Consider the following 17,684-nt stretch of genomic DNA (forward strand, 5'->3'; position numbering starts at 1 on the left):
AGATGACAAAGGACTTGTGGAGTCAGAACTCGGGCCATCTGGAATCCTACATATTGAATTATCATTTCACTAGATTAATTTAATTTAATAAATAAGGCAGGGAGGAACACATATCTGCATAAAGCAGCAAGAGACAATGAGAATGAACTTCTAGACTCTGATGAACCATTAGGAAAATAATGTCTTCCCCAAGATGCTGACTGAGATAGGGTAGAATCCACTTGATTCAGAGGATGAGTAGAAAAAGGAGTAGACTCTTGAGAGTCTCTTGGACAGCAAGAATATCAAACCAGTCTAACCCTAAAGGAAATCAATCCTGAATATTCATTGGAAAGACTGATGTTGAAGCTGAAACTTCAGTACTTTGACCACCTGAAGCAAAGAGCTGACTCATTGGAAAAGACCCTGATGCTGGGAAAGATTGAGGGAAAGAGGAGAAGGGGGCGACAGAGGATAAGATGGTTGGATAGTATCACCAAATCAATGGACATGAGTTTGAGCAAACTCCGGGAGATAGTAAAGGACAGAGAAGGCTGGCATGCTGCAGTCCATGAGGTTGCAAAGAGCTGGACATGACTTAGAGGCTGAACAAAAGCAACAAGAGGAAAAGGAGCAGAGAACAGATGAAAGCACTTCCTGTTGGAGGTTGGCGCCGCCTAGAGGTCATAGTGACCTCTCATTTTTTCCCCCCAGATCTTGAGATGAGTGAAGGCTCCCCACCAACTGGGATATTTTAAGCTCCTTTGAGGTGGTTTTAAATAAGCACACAAATTCTCTGATACTCATCCCATCAGGAGGGGAATGTCTACGTACCCATCCTTTGAGCCTACATGGGTTTCTGATTTGCTAATAACTAATAACATGCAGGAAAAGTGACTGCAAGAGTTTTGAGGCCAGCTCAGAAAGGCAACACAGCTGCCACCTTTTATTTTGTTGTTGGGACGCTCATCTTTGGAACCCCAAGAAATGTGAGAAATTTGGTTCCCACAGGCTGAGAGATCCTTGATCATGTGTTCTGGCCAAAAGCCCCAAGTGAGGTCCCAACAACAGCCATAAAGTCACCTCCAGCTCCCATGCCCACCCCATCTTTTTATCTTCCCAGTCCAGGCCCCAGTCATCATGGGGCAAAGATAAACTATGACTGCACCCCATCAGAATACAGGTGGACTCCAAGAGCACAATCAAGTCATTTATGACACAAAGTCATGGAGAGAATTGTTGCCCAGCAATAGTAACCAGAACATCAAGTCACTTCATTTATTTTTAGGGGAAGCCCATGTTCCTTTCCTTGCCTCCCATGCCAACCTCTTACTTTTCAGTGAACTCTGTGGATACAAGTAGCGGCTGTCCTCTGAAGAATGCACAGGCTGATCTCATCCTTTGATGAGGGTGATGAGAAGGGCGAAGATGAGCCAGCTGCTTTGCAACTGCCTCTCCTAGCCAGGCTCTCAGGCCCTGCTCTCAACCCCTCTCCATCCTTCACTTCTAGCTGACAGCTCCTTACCCCCTCCTCTGTGCATCTCCATTTGGATGGCAGATACTTTTCAGTCCGCTGAGCCCCCAGGGCAAAAGCTTCCCATCAACTCTGAGCCATTTCTGCCATTACTCCATTCACCACACCCTGGGAGCAGCTATGGAGTTTTTGTGAAAGTGGTTGGTATGGAGCTGCCTTGGCGGGTATCTATGTAGCTCAGGTTCTACCCCACTGGCATAATTCCGTGGTTGTTAAAATTCTTCAAAGAACAAGATGAGCTCATTTCTCTTAAATTAGTGCCTGGTAGGAGAGCTCTCATTTTCCCAGAATAAAGTTCATTATGGTACCCCCAGTGCAACTCACAATTAGCTACCCTTTCAACCAGGAAACAGAGAATAAAGTTCAGGGTCCAAATAAGATTTTTCATGCTCTCTTTTATTTATTTATTTATTTTCTTAGTTGACTCTGGAATCTAGCATACATCCAGCATGGCATAATGGGAGAATTTTAGAGCTAATAGATCGATGTCTTCTCTACTTACTGGCTAGTGACTTTATCAAGTTGTCTAAATCCTCTGAGTCCCAGTTTCCTTATCTGCAGGATAGAGATACTAATTCTCACCCAAGGTTGCTGTGAAGCTGGATTGAGATAATATTGATAGCCAAGTTGGCTCGTTAGGCTAGTTGAAAAATTCTAAGGTCTAAGATATTGTTATTTTTTTTGTAGTTATTGTTTGTGGTTCCTCTTCAGCAAATCCTACCAACTCTGTTTTCCTACTAACGCCAAAATCTGACCACTTCTCATCACCTCCACTGCTTATCACTTGGTCCAAGCTATGATCGCCTCCATTTGCATGATTGCAACACACTTCTATCTGGTCTCCTGGTTTCATCCCAAATTGATGCCTTTTCCCCCTCCACACAGCAGCCAGAACAATCCTGTTCAATCTTGTTGTGTTACTCCCAGGCTCCAGAAGCTTCAATAGCTTCCTTTCTTACTCAGAGTAAAGTCTTTTACAGTGACCTGCGAGTCTATGCAAGACTGGACTCCTATTACCTTTTTGCCTTCATCTTTTCTCCCCTTCTCTCCCTTTTTTTTTTTTTTTTGCTATTCCTCAAACAGCACACATCTGCCCTAGAACCTCTGCATTTTGTTTCTTCGCCAGAGAATGCATGACTTGTGCCTTTATCTCCTTCAAACCTCGATTCAAATGTCCCCTTCTCATTGAGATCTTCCCTAATCATCCTATTTAAAACATCCCCAGTGCCTCATTTCTGACTTGTTTTTTATTACAGTTGATTACCTTCTAACATACAATTGATTTTTTTTTTTTTTAATTTGGCTGCACTAGGTCTTAGTTGCGATATGGAGGATCTAGTTAGTTTCCTGAGCAGGGATGGAACCTGGGCCCCCTGCATTGGGAGCAGAGTCTTAATCATTGAACCACCAGGGGAGTTCCAGCAATTGGCTTATTTATTAACACTTATGGTCTATTTCTCCTAACTAGGATCTCCGCCAGCTGAAAGGAGAGATTGCTCTTTGGTTGATTGCTATCTCCAGTGCCCCAAACAGCAGCTGTTGTGTAGTAGACCCTCAAGTATGAGGCTGAATTGACCATGGACCACAGAAACAACTTACTTGGCTGCTGGTTAATATTTTATTTTAATGAGGATGACTATGTACATCTACTACAGCATTAATAATTCTGTTTGGAAACATTGTCACTGTGCACTGTGTTTGGGTTTGATGAAAGACTGAAGTAAGAATCCAGCTGAAGTTAGAGAATGCCAGAATAATAGGACCTAGACATTCTTCTGATTGTTGATTTAGAAGGCCCCTAAGAATCAAGTGTGGATTCTCATTTTCAGCAACAGATATATAATTTTCAGAGCCTGGTGCAAAATGAACATGCAGAGTGGCCCCTTATTCAAAATGATTAAGAATTTCAAGACTGAGATAGCAGAGCACTGAACTGAGAATGGGCCCTTCTGAGCTCAGTGATCTGTGTCACTGAATGGATTGCACCCATGTGATGCTGGTCCTACTCATTTTTTCACATCTGTATATGTTTTTTGCATCCAATGAAAACAGATCCTTAGAAGGTTTGTTTACTTAGTGAACTTTAACCACCTAATATCTCTTTAAATAGCCGTAAAGCTGGAATAGTTATGAGTATCCATTCTGCCTGAGGTCTACTGATATTTAGGCTTCAGAATAATCCACTTTTGTTTTGTATTGGATTATGTGACAGCCTTCATGACCCAGATAACCACGATGGTGTGATCACTCACCTAAAGCCAGACATCCTGGAATGTGAAGTCAAGTGGCCTTAGGAAGCATCACTACGAACAATGCTAGTGGAGGTGATGGAATTCCAGTTGAGCTCTTTCAAATCCTAGAAGAAGATGCTGTGAAAGTGCTGCACTCAATATGCCAGCACATTTGGAAAACTCAGCAGTGGCCACAGGACTGGAAATGGTGTTTTCATCCCAATCCCAAAGAAAGGCAATTGCAAAGAATGCTCAAACTACCGCACAATTGCACTCATCTCACACACTAGCAAAGTAATGCTCAAAATTCTCCAAGCCAGGCTTCAACAGTACATGAACTGAACTTCCAGATGTTCAAGTTGGATTTAGAAAAGGCAGAGGAACCAGAGATCAAATTGCCAACATCCGTTGGATCATCATAAAAGCAGAAGAGTTCCGGAAAAACATCTATTTCTGTTTTATTGACTACGCCAAAGACTTTGACTGTGTGGATCACAACAAACTGTGGAAAATTCTGAAAGAGATGGGAATACCAGACTACCTGACCTGCCTCCTGAAAAATCTCTACGTAGGTCAAGAAGCAACAGTTAGAACTGGACATGAAACAACAGACTGGTTCCAAATCAGGAAAGGAGTACATAAAGGTTATATATTGTCACCCTGCTTATTTAACTTATATGCAAAGTATATCATGCAAAATGCCAGGCTGGATGAAGCACAAGCTGGAATCAAGATTTCTGGGAGAAATAGCAATAACTTCAGATATGATGGCAGAAAGTGAAGAACTAAAGAGCCTCTTGATGAAAGTGAAAGAGGAGAGTGAAAAAGTTGGCTTAAAACTCAACATTCAGAAAACTAAGATCATGGCATCTGGTCCCACCACTTCATGGCAAATAGGTGGGGAAACAATGGAAACAGTGACAGACTTATATTTTCTTGGGCTCCAAAATCACTGCAGATGGTGACTGCAGCCATGAAATTAAAAGACGCTTGCTCCTTGCAAGAAAAGCTATGACCAACCCAGACAGTGTATTGAAAAGCAGAGACATTACTTTGCCAACAAAGGTCCGTCTAGTCAAAGCTATGGTTTTTCCAGTAGTCATGTCTGGATGTGAGAGTTGGACTATAAAGAAAGCTGAGCACCGAAGAACTTATGCTTTTGAACTGTGGTGTTGGAGAAGGCTCTTGAGAGCCCCTTGGACTACAAGGAGATCCATCCAGTCAATCCTAAAGGAAATCAGTCCTGAATATTCACTGGAAGGACTGATGCTGAAACTCAAATACTTTGGCCACCTGTTGTGAAGAACTGACTCATTGGAAGAGATCTTGATGCTGGGAAAGGTTGAAGGCAGGAGGAGAAGGGGATGACAGAGGATGAGATGGTAGGATGGCATCACTGACTCGATGGACATGAGTTTGAGCAAGCTTGAGGAAGCCTGGCATGCAGCAGTCCATAGATTTGTGAAGAGTCAGTCACGACTGAGCGACTAAACTAACTATATGATAGCCTCAGTTTTAGAGCAGTAAGACGAAAAGATACCTAAAATACTCTCCCTATCCTTTGAACAGGTTATAATAGATTATAAACTCTGAAGACAGCACTGGATGGTGAGACTGGGAACATCCTGGAGCCAGGTAAAGAGGGATTGCTGCTTCTGAAAGAGATAAGGTCATTTCTGGTCCATCATCACTGTTATCCACTGCCTGACCAGCAGCACCAATCCCTGGTTTAATGGTTTGCAGATGTGGTCCAGCCTGAGAGGCACCTGAGAGAAAGTGAGAATGGAATTAAGGCACAGTCGGGGGTGGAGGCCAGGCCCCAGGACTCCAGATGCCATCAGGTAATTTTAGCTAATGACAGTGATCCCTGCTAGAATCCACCGAGGCATTGCTGGTCGGTCAGCTCCTGTCGTTGGTTTTATTTTCTCCACCTTTCAAAGGAGGATTGTGTTATTCAAAGGAGGATTGTGTTATTCAAAGGATATTTTTGAATATTAACCAGACTTTAAATATTGCATTTTCAGGGTTTTTTTTGTTTGTTCGTTTTGTTTTTCAGAATCAGGAATTGTAAGAAATGTAAGCCGCTCAACTGTTTTATTTAAACATTTTCTGGGGGGGAAAAATGAAATCTTTTGCATATTTTCATTACAGGTCCATCTTGACATCTTAAATTTTAAAATGGACCTAAGGCTATCTCTAGATTTTTGGGTAGTTCTAAAGATGAGATGATTTGGCCACAAAGGATTAAAAAATATTAAATGAAATGAGCAGAAACATTAGTTCAGCATTTCAAGGACAATTTATCACTAAACAAATGCATTTGAATTTATGGAGATCTTTCTTATAAGACTTCAAAGTCTTTTCTTAAAGATAACTAAAATAAATATCATATACTATTTAAAAATTTCTGTGTACATTTAAATCTTAAAGTGAACTGTTTTTTGTGGGTCAGAAGTAAACCATTTGTATAGGAGGACACGTGGCCACTCATATTTACAAAGGTAAATTTTCTTCACTTCCATTTTTGTGTTTGATAAGGCTGCTAACATTTCAAAGTAGTTTGGCTTGTGGTGTGATTGTTTAAATGTGTCCATTCAACTATGGACATCAGTTTCACAGAAAGTGAAATGTCCCGAGGTACTTGACTCCGGAAGAGACTAAAGAATTCAGCCAAACACATTTGGAATTATAGGTTTCTCCCCCTTTAAGTAAATATTCTCATAATTTAACTTTCTGGTCCTACACCAAGTTCTTGCTCACGTAGAACCGACTTTCACTTTGACCATTCCGATTCAGATATTGTCTAGAGAAGGATGCAGCCTGCTCCAGAAATGGGAGCCTGGAGCGTGGATCACCTTATTTCTGTGCAAAGCTAATGGAACTGCTGCATTTCCAGGGATGGCTAGCAGAGTACAAGGCATTCCTCCTGCAGAAAAATCAACAAGGAAAGTTGCAAGGAAGCTGAGTTGTACTATCTTCATGGCAGTTAGCCTGGTTTCTTTATCTCAACCAGGGGAGATATCTCTGCAAGGCAGTCAGCCCCAACAAAGCTGTGTCCCCACATTTCTGGCTCCTGGTGAGATTCTCCTTTTCTAAGCCCCACTCCTTCTCTTTAGGTCTTCACATTCTTTCCTTAGATGTGTTAATGTTCTCTCCAGGGAGCTACCTGGGGGCAGCCTCTTAGGAGGGGATTTTATATCTCTACTCGGATCATTTACAGAGTCCATGGAGTTGGCTTGAGTGTGTGGCCTGGCTTCCCTGTTTACAAGTTCGATAGGCTTTCAGGCAGAGAGGATCATTTCTGGGTCCCAGGTGTCTGACAGGCATGTGAAAGCATTCATCCTTGGATTGTGCTAAATTCAAGGCTGGGCCCCTAAAATAGCCATTGTTTCTAACTGATGAAAATTGATAGAATAATTGATAGCAAGATTGATAAAATAATCAATAATTATAAAATTTATTCAGCTGAATATAAGAAATTGCCACTATTCAACCATTTTTTGCTTATCAATGTAGCAATTTCTTATGGTTTGATCTAACACTGCAAAATGATTTCAGACATCAATGAAGAGATAGTGAGTGAAAGGTTTTCATTTTGTCTTTTCACTATATTTCACACCTCCTAACTTCTTTTCCTGTACCCTGTTTCCTGCTAAGACTACACACACACACACACACACACACACACACAAACGCTCGCACTCACAATATGACTTATTCTTTCTTTTCTGGGACCTTAGAGAGGTAAGAAAACCAGAAGACAATGAGATAACAGATTTATAGGAATGAAAGGCAGGTCTACTCACAACACTCTTGTTCTTTGTTCAGGGACATCCATCCCTCTCATCTCCCTCCCCCAATTCTGCCTGAAATCATTCAATTCAGCTTGAAAGCAATGAAGGCTTGAGGGCAGGCAGCTTGTGTATGGAACAAGCTCCAACACTGAGTCACAAGCTCTGGATTCTGCATGTGGTTTGATTAATTCCTGATATGTGATCTTGGATGAGTTACCTAAGCAGAGTGTATTTCAGTTTTCTCATCTGTAACATAGAGACAATCATATCTACTCATTAAAGTTGAAGGGCGTCAAGTAAGATAATGTTTGTAATGTACCCCAAACTGGGAGCCAAACTCATGTAAGACCCATAAGATTATATTTCAGTCCCCTGGAGCTTCCAGCCTCTGTGCCTCGCTGTCTACCACACGTGGCTCAGAAAGCAAAGAGCCGCTTGCAGTGACATGTGGCCAGGGACACTGGATGTCTCAGTGGGAACCAGGCGGCCGGGTGAGTCATGGGTAGCAGGGTCTCTGCTGCTTTGGGAGAGATAACTTGCAGCTGGGGAGGCTCAGAAGTGGCTTTGTGGCGTCAGTGACATTTGGGCTAGTCCCCAAGGATGGTTAGGATTTAGACCCGCCCTCTAGGCCGGCGGGGTCTCATTAAACCTTCTGCAATGATGGAAATATACTCTAATCTGTGCTGCCTGAGATGGTAGCTCCTGAGCACTTGGAGTGTGACTGGTGAGATTGAGGAGAGAATTTTCAATTTAACTTTAATGAATGTTAAGTAGGCACATATGGCCAGTGGCTACAGTACTGGACAGCTCAAGACTAGCCAGAGGACACAGCAAAAGTGCGAGAAGCAGAAAATGATGGGAGTGGGTATGGGGTGCAGCCCGCATTTGAGCACAGCTGAAGCCCTGGGTGTGAGAAGGACACTAGCAGTACTAGTCAGAGAGGGATGCACAGCAAACCAGTGGTCAGGGGAAAGTTCCAATGCTCTCTGCTGAGCTGTGGAAGCTGGTGAGGGTTGGTGGGAAGAGGAATGACGTGCTGTTCCTCAGTTCAGGGTAATGAATCTAGCAGGAGTTGAGGGAGTGTATCTCTCTGACTAGACCAGATAGAAGATGGAAACAGAAGCAATTTGGGAGTGTTACTGCAAAAACTCAGGTGAAGCCCTTACTGAGTGCCAGGTACTTAATAAGTGCAAATAGCTCTGCCTGGAATATTTTGTGTCACTCTGAGGCAGGTGCTATAAAGAGATCCATTTTACAGACAAGGAAGTGAGGTTTATCATGGGCTAAGTTAAAGTCCTACAGTAAATACAGAAAGAAAAATTTTAACTCAGGTCTATTGGATTCCAAAGACCACAAAAGAAAGTATTTAACTCCACTACCTCTGGGTCTTCCCTGGTGGCCTAGTGGTAAAGGCTACGCCTGCCAATAGAGGAGACACAGGAGATGCTGGTGCAATCCCTGGGTCAGGAAGGTCCCTTGGAAGAGGAAATGGCAACCCACTACAGTATTCTTGCCTGGAGAATCCTCCGGTTAGGTAGTTAGAATAGGGAAAAGCAGTCCAGAATGGCAGTGGCTAAAAGATAAGGAAGAGGAAAGCCCGCGAAAACAGAACAAAGGAAGGTCCGAGGACCGGCAGGAGGACCTCAGATAGAACAAACAACACTCCTGGCTGGCCCAATTTACATAGGGCAGGCACGGGGGCTGGGGGGAACATATAAAAAGAGGAGCCACAGGGCTGGGGGTCTCTCGCTCTCCTCCCCCACCCCCACGCGCTGGGGCGCTCTTCTCTTTGCATCTTTCGGTGGCCATGCCCTCACGCCTCGAGGATGGATTTTCCTGTTGTTATCGAAATAAAATAGAGCTGTAACATGGAGCAGTAACACTGATTTGTCTAAGAGCTATAACATGGTCCGTTCGAGACCTGAGCACTATACCATGGTCTGTCCAAGACCCGAGAGCTGTGATACGCTGAGGGCTTTAACGTCCGTCACTCCAGATCTTTGTTGTGAAGAGATAGAACCGAGGAGTATACACTTGCCTGACACTTCCATGGACAGAGTGGAGCCTGGTGGGTTACGATCCATGGGGTCACAAAGATTCAGACACGACTGAGCACATACCACCTCTGCTTTAGCTCTCCCTTGGGAAAACAGAATAATGAGAGGTGACATAAAGCCAACCCTAAAGGTGAGGACCTGACATTAAATGAACTGGGTGTGGCTTTTCTCAAGACCAAAGAGAGGAAACTCTTCTTTGCACAAGCATTTCTAAATGGGACTCCCTGTTTTGCTGCCAGGTCTGACCCCTCTCATCTTCCTACTGCCTTGGTGAAAGCCTAAATTAGGCCATTAACTGAGCCCATTAGCTTGCCTATTTGTGGGCCAGAAGAGTTATTATCTGTATTTGGGGAGCTCTTCAAGAGTACAGACATTTCTTTCCTGAGATCTCTTCAATTTGCAGGCAATTATCTGATGGCTTTGAAAATTTCTTTTATGGCCTTCTCTTAAGAGGCAGCTCAGTGTGGTGTTATAAGCACCCGTTTGAGAACCAGGCTGCCTGGGTCTGAATGCTGGTTTACAGCCTGACTTGGAGTGTGTTTCAGACACCGACTAGTTTTAAGGACTCAGCGAGGAAAGGTACTTAAGAGGCTGTGCAAAGCATTTCCTATATGTGTTTTACAAGCATTATTATTTGCAAAACCTGGGCGGAGATGGGACAGGAGTGGCCAGGAAGAGGAAGAAGCAAGTCTCAAAAGACCATTGGAAAACATTTAGATGTGAATCAAAAGGAATTGGTCACAGAGCTAGGTCCTGAAAGGCCAGTTTTCTGAGTTTAAGTTCAGACTTCCCCGTAAAAGAGAAACCTTACAAATATAAACGCATGCAGAGAAGTTAGGCTGGAAGGGAAAAGGAAACTCTGACAGGTACTGGGAAGAACAGTTTATACATGCGTGGGAGCAAACTCCTTGTCCTTTCGAACAGAAGACGGGGGCTTAACCTCAGTCAGTGTCGCAGCGGCCACCTTAAATGCAGCATCCAGGGTTGCGCTCGCTGGTAGCCTCAGTGCTGCCACCTACAGGGCCTGCGAGGCAGGGCGCGCAGCCCTGAAGGCTCCTGGGCGGCAGGGAGCTGGTTGTGCGCTGGAAGGGTAACCTCCTCCTCAGCCTTTATTAGCTCCTTTCTCCTACAGGTTTTAAGTGATTTTATCCCTAGACATAAAAATTCTAGGAGATATTTCTAAACATTATTTCCCTAAGGGGGCAATATAAAAGATAAAATCAGAGGGAGCTTCCCACATGGAAATGTAGAAATGTCACTTTGATGTAGCGCCACATGCCGGGCACTGGTTAGTGGCTTGGCACGTGAAATTGCACTTTATCCCAACAAACGATGGCATCACTAGTATTATGCCACTTTCAAGGCAAGTTAAGGGATCCCATACAAAATTGATTATGACCCGTGCCACTCCCATTCCAAAGTCCATATGTGTTATAACATGCTAGCTGACAAATTATTTTTTCATCTTTCCCAAGTATAAAAGCGCACACAACTCAGTTGAACAAACAGGATCAACAGTCACAAAAGTTTCTGTTTGCACATGGCAAATGGTGCTTACCTTGAGATTTGAAAACCAGAACTCTTCAAATGAAGATGCTAGAGCAGAAATTCTCACATAAGTAAGGACTTTATCAACACAACCTAAATCTTTGTCCATTTGTAAATTATGTCTATTTATCCAAGCCAACCTGAATGAATTTATAATGTGGACTAAACTACAAAACAGTGTCCTGCCTTGTTTTAGCAACTCAAATTTTTTATTAATGAACCGACATTTGAGCACATTTATGCTCTATGTACACTACCAAAGTGATGTTTAAACTGACCATCCAGTGGTACTACAGCGCTTCTCAAACTTTATTGTACATGTCAGTCCCTTGGGGACCTTGTTGAAATGCAGATTTTGACTCAGTGAACCTGGAATGGGGGTCTCAGGTTGCACATCTCTAACAAGCTCTTAGGTGATGTGGAGGCTGCTGGTCCAGCAAGTACATTTTGAGTTTCAAAAGAATTTGAAGATCTTAAAGTTCTTTTGAATCATCAGAATGTTAGGTTGGCCAATGAGCTTTTTGACTAACCGAATGAAATTTTACTTATTTGTACATTGCTTATATTTTATTGTTTCCTAGTGCTTTGAGAATCAGTAAACTATGTTTCATCTAAAATGCTTTATGAAAAATAAAATACTTTCTCAACTAGAACAATGAACTTACCAGAATGTTCTATTCCTTTACCCAGGCTGGATTATAAGGTATTTATCTTTAGAAACTTTGTGACTTTAATAGATTTCATCTTCAACCAAAGAGAAATTTAAGCACCACAGGAATTATTTTCTAAACTCTAAGGGAGAGTAATGATGATACTAACATAGGAAAAAAACTTGTTAAACTTATTAAAATTAAGCTTTCCACTTACTTAGGTTTTTCAATCTGACTCTTTTACCATCTAGGGAATTGACTGTATGGATGTATAGAGCAGTGAGTGGGCCCAGAGACCCACTGAAAAACCAAGGAGCACCTCCTCCTGTCTCTCAAGTCTGGAGGTCCATTCATGCTTACGCTTATCAGAGTTTCCAGATGTTGAAGGGCAAAAAGTAACACACTCACATGTGATACAGAGTAAACACCTATGATAATGCTCAAAGGACAAGCTATTTATAGCAGTAAAGAATAAACTGACCCATAAATAGAGTGTCATTTACTTCTTTGTTTTGTCTAGGGTGCATTGAACGGCATCTGTTAGTATTGCAATAGCTAATGTCCAGCAATCATTTCCATCATACACCTCACTGGGGATGAGAAGTACAATGAAATGAGATCTGCTGTTTGAAATTGATTTTTTTTCCCCCAACATCAATTAAAATATGCAAGAAAGGCATTGAGTTCTCCCCCCATGCCTTATTTACACAAATAAAATATATATACTTAGATAGTTAAATGTAAATGATTGCCTTATATGCCTGAGAGAAAAGAATGTCTCATATTAGAATAGTAGAAATTATGGCAACTTTAATAAGAAGAAAATGAAAGAAAGTGTGGAAACTTTGATGGGAACAAAGTACGCACATTGGAATTTGTCCAAAATGTGCATTTACTGACTTGTAGGCGTTAAGATTGATTGCTAGGTTAACATAGCAAAGACTGACATGGGATTGTGAAGATAAGGGTGGGCTCCAGGGTAGGGAAACAGGCTGCTGCTATCTACTTCCCGTGAACTCAGGGCTTCAGCAAACCTAGTATTTCTTTCCTCCTTTGTAGTTCCCACTGTAATGCCCCAAATCTTTAGGTTGAGACTGCTTATAGAAGATGCTGTATTACCTAGGTATTAGTGTATTAACTATGTACTCTAATTATTGCCAATAATATCTATGGTGGCCAGCTTCTGCTCAGGGCAACCGTGTTGCAGGCTTCAGGCAGAGAGAAAAAGGTACTGTTCCTGCAATTTAAGTTTGAAAAATGCAGGAGAAGAGCTGGGATCATTTTTTTCAACCTTGGACCAAAAAAATGTGGTCAGAGAGACAGAGATTACAATTGGCCCAGTCTTGACCACATGATCTTCCTGTTTGCTGGAAGTATGTGTGTTTGTGGGTGGGTGGGATTTGAGGGGGTGATTATCATTATTTTAAAGTTTAGTTAAACCATATATTTTGAGGAATATTTCCCAAAGAAGGTACTCGCTTTTCTGGAAAAAAATTCACATCCATCACAACTTTGGACAAGTTACTTTATTTGAACTTCAGATGAAGAATTCATATGTTTGTTTGAGAGAGTAGAATTAGATGTTTTCTGACAGCTTTTCCATATCTAAAATCTCTAGTTTTCAGTTACCTTTTTATGTAGCACTTTATGAAATGATCTCATATCCAACCCTGATAAGCAGGCAGAGGTGATGCTATTTCACCCTCTTATTAAATGGGGGGAAACCAAGCCTCACAAAGTTAATTAATTGGCCTCAATGATTAGAATGTCAAGTGGCAGAACTAGGACTACATATTAAGTGATTGAATTAGTTTCAAAGAATCCCCTTTGAATGCTACCCACATTAGTGAAATTAGCTTTCTTCATTCTGCAGTGACCAATAACTAATCTCATTGGTAGCAAACTATTATAAATTAAGCTAGAGTTGATGGGAAAGTTTTGATGAGTTAAATCTTGGGCACTTGAATTTTTAATTTTGCTGCCTTCTGGGACACACTGAAGTTGTTCATTAATATGATTACTATCTTTCTGATGGGAGGTACTAGAAACTATGGCTTAGGGAAAGAAAAGCCACTGAGAATTCAAGTTGAAAGAAACTGCATATAGGAAGAGATCCAGGGAAAGCCTGGAGGAAACTGATTATTATCTTCCAGCTCACAGACAGTTGATATTATGCGTGAAGCTCAGAGCAGTCAAATAAGTCACTATTGTTTAAGATTTCCCTAAATAAATATTTACACCACATAATCAATGAAATCTAGAAAGTCGATGGAATGTGCTTCATTTCTAACAAGACTTAAATTAATTGTATATCACCTGCATCTACAAAACTTTATTAAGATCATTCTCAGAACTAGCTTAGAGCTCCTAACAGCTGGCTTTCTTTTTGACCAAGTATTTCAGACTGGTATATAAAAATTTTAAGGCTAAAATGGAAAATAATCTTTGATTAAAAATGTATAAAATTATGAATCACAAGCCTTAATGCATATACCTTTGCTCTGCCAATTAATAAATCTATCCTCCAGGAAATGAAAATGAATAGCAAAAGTATGTTCACTGAAGCATCTCTTAGAGTAGTAAAATCAGGGAACAATTTAGATGAGAGACTGTTGAAGAAAATTGTGACACTTTCATAAAATAGAATATTACATAATCATTTAAAATGATGCTGCCAAAGAATAATTAGAGACAAAAATATTCACAACAGCAAAACCCACAGAAGCATAATTTCCAGAGTCAGACAACCTGGATCTTGATTCTAGCTCAACCAACCCCCTGTTGTGTGACCTTGAACAATTTACTTAATCTTTTGTACTTAATTTTACTCAGATATGAAATGAGGCTAATAAAGACAGCACTGGGTTCAGAAACTTGTTGGGTGAAATGAATGAGGTAATCTATGTAAACTGCTTAGTGCAGAGCCAGGCACTGTAATAAGGTTATCAAACAGCATAACTTTTCCTTTCTTTGCTAATCCGTATTTCCTACTTTGGGGGCCAAATTTATGTTAATTTGGTAATGATGAAGAAAATGTAAAAGTTTTTTTTTAATCATTAAAAATTGTCATATATACATATAACGCTTATCATCTTGATCATCTTTAAGGATACAGTTCATTAGTGTTAAGTACATTCACATTGTTGTGCAATTTATCTCCAAAATTCTCTTCATCTTGCAAAACTAAAACTCTATACCATTAAACAATAACTCTCCATTCCCCTCATCCCCCGGCCCCCTGACAACTGCCACTCTTTCTGTCTTGATAAATTTTACTACTCTAGGTACCTCATATAAATTAGAACTGTACAGTAGCTGTCTTTTCGCAACTGACTTATTTCACTTAGCGTAATGTCCTCAAGATTTATCTATGTTGTAGCCTGTGTCGGCATTTCCTTCCTTTCTCAGTGTAAGTAATATTCCATTGTATGTAACACTACACTTTGCTTATCCATGTATCTGTTAATGAGCAATCGAGACGCTGCTGCCTTTTGGCTATTGTGACTAATACAGCTATGAACATGAGTGTACAAATATTTAAATATTGCTTTTTCAAATAAAAAATAGTATAAGTGAAAGTGAAAAGTAAAGTCGCTCAGTTGTGTCCGACTCTTTGCAACCCCATGGACTGTAGCCCGCTAGGCTGCTCTATCCATGGGATTCTCCAGGCAAGAATACTGGAGTGGGTTGCCATTTCCTTCTCCAGAGGATCTTCCCAACCCAGGGATCGAATCCGGGTATCCTGCACTGCAGACAGATGCTTTATTCTCTGAGCCCTAAGTTTCCCCAAATTTCCTAAAACTGATAAGGCAACTGATAAGGCAAGTGTAAACAGGGACTACACAGGTGATTGAAATCCTAAATTTACTCATTTTTCTGAAAGTGATTCAACACAAATATCAACTAATTAATTAACATATTTAGTTTTTTGTTGGACATTTTGTCTTTGAGCCTAATTATTTCAGAAGATTTTATATTTAGTTGAAAATAACAAGGGGAAAAAAAACACCAACAAGGGCTGAAACAAGACATGCACTGAAAGTCAGAGGTAATCAGCTCAGGGTTCATACTGCATTTCATGGTATCAGAGTCTAACTTCCTCTCGTCTAGCTCTACCATGTCCCTAAAGGTTTCCTCCTAAAGGTCTTTTCCTGGGACAATGTGGTTGCTGGCGCTCCAGCAGCATTATTTCTGTTTCTATTCCAGCTATCAGAAGGAGACAGGGAAGAAAGAGGTATACATCCCAAGTAAAGATATTTTCCATGTCCATTTCTTTGCCTGCAAGTCAGTCATGGGATTACTCCTATCTCAGAGAAGCTGGGAAAAATGGTGTTTATTGCTGATAAGCCATACACACTACACAAATTAGGGGCTCAGTACTGAGAAAGAATGGGAGACATTGGGGGACAGCCAGGATTCTCTGCGTGGAGTCTCCACACATGTTAACTAGCATCTTGGCATATATGTCCTTAGGTAGGTAATGTTGAACAGTTTCTCTCTGAGTCTGTAAATAATCTTGAATAATAATTCAGAGATAGTGGTGAGTTTCATGGCTTTATTGATACCTACTTCAAACGAGATCCATTTAAAGTCTTATAGTAGAGCTGGTAAAACCTAGAGCAATAGGCTTAAGGCATTATTAGCTTAATATTTCAAAGAATAGCAAGAAAAGATAAGAAAGCCTTCTTCAGTGATCAATGCAAAGAAATAGAGGAAAACAACAGAATGGGAAAGACTAGAGATCTCTTCAAGAAAATTAGAGATACCAAGGGAACATTTCATGCAAAGATGGGCTTGATAAAGGACAGAAATGGTATGGACCTAACAGAAGCAGAAGATATTAAGAAGAGGTGGCAAGAATACACGGAAGAACTGTACAAAAAAGATCTTCACGACCCAGATAATCATGATGATGTGATCACTAATCTAGAGCCAGACATCTTGGAATGTGAAGTCAAGTGGGCCTTAGAAAGCATCATTATGAACAAAGCTAGTGGAGGTGATGGAATTCCAGTTGAGCTGTTTCAAATCCTGAAAGATGATGCTGTGAAAGTGCTGCAGTCAATATGCCAGCACATTTGGAAAACTCAGCAGTGGCCACAGGACTGGAAAAGGTCAGTTTTCATTCCAATCTCAAAGAAAGACAATGCAAAAGAATGCTCAAACTACCACACAATTGCACTCATCTCACATGCTAGTAAAGTAATGCTCAAAATTCTCCAAGCCAGACTTCAGCAATACGTGAACCGTGAACTCCCTGATGTTCAAGCTGGTTTTTGAAAAGGCAGAGGAACCAGAGATCAAATTGCCAACATCCGCTGGATCATGGAAAAAGCAAGAGAGTTCCAGAAAAACATCTATTTCTGCTTTATTGACTATGCCAAAGCCTTTGACTGTGTGGATCACAAGAAACTGTGGAAAATTCTGAAAGAGATGGGAATACCAGACCACCTGACCTGCCTCTTGAGAAATCTGTATGCAGATCAGGAAGCAATAGTTAGAACTGGACATGGAACAACAGACTGGTTCCAAATAGGAAAAGGAGTATATCAAGGCTGTATATTGACACCCTGCTTATTTAACTTATATGCAGAGTACATCATGAGAAATGCTGGACTGGAAGAAACACAAGCTGGAATCAAGATTTGCGGGAGAAATATCAATAACCTCAGATATGCAGATGACACCACCCTTATGGCAGAAAGTGAAGAGGAACTAAAAAGCCTCTTGATGAAGGTGAAAGAGGAAAGTGAAAAAGTTGGCCTAAAGCTCAACATTCAGAAAATGAAGATCATAGCATCTGGTCCCATCACTTCCTGGGAAATAGATGGGGAAACAGTAGAAACAGTGTCAGACTTTATTTTTTGGGGCTCCAAAATCACTGCAGATGG

The sequence above is a fragment of the Capra hircus genome, chromosome 4, assembly GCF_001704415.2.
Source record: "Capra hircus breed San Clemente chromosome 4, ASM170441v1, whole genome shotgun sequence".
Classification (NCBI taxonomy): domain Eukaryota; kingdom Metazoa; phylum Chordata; class Mammalia; order Artiodactyla; family Bovidae; genus Capra; species Capra hircus.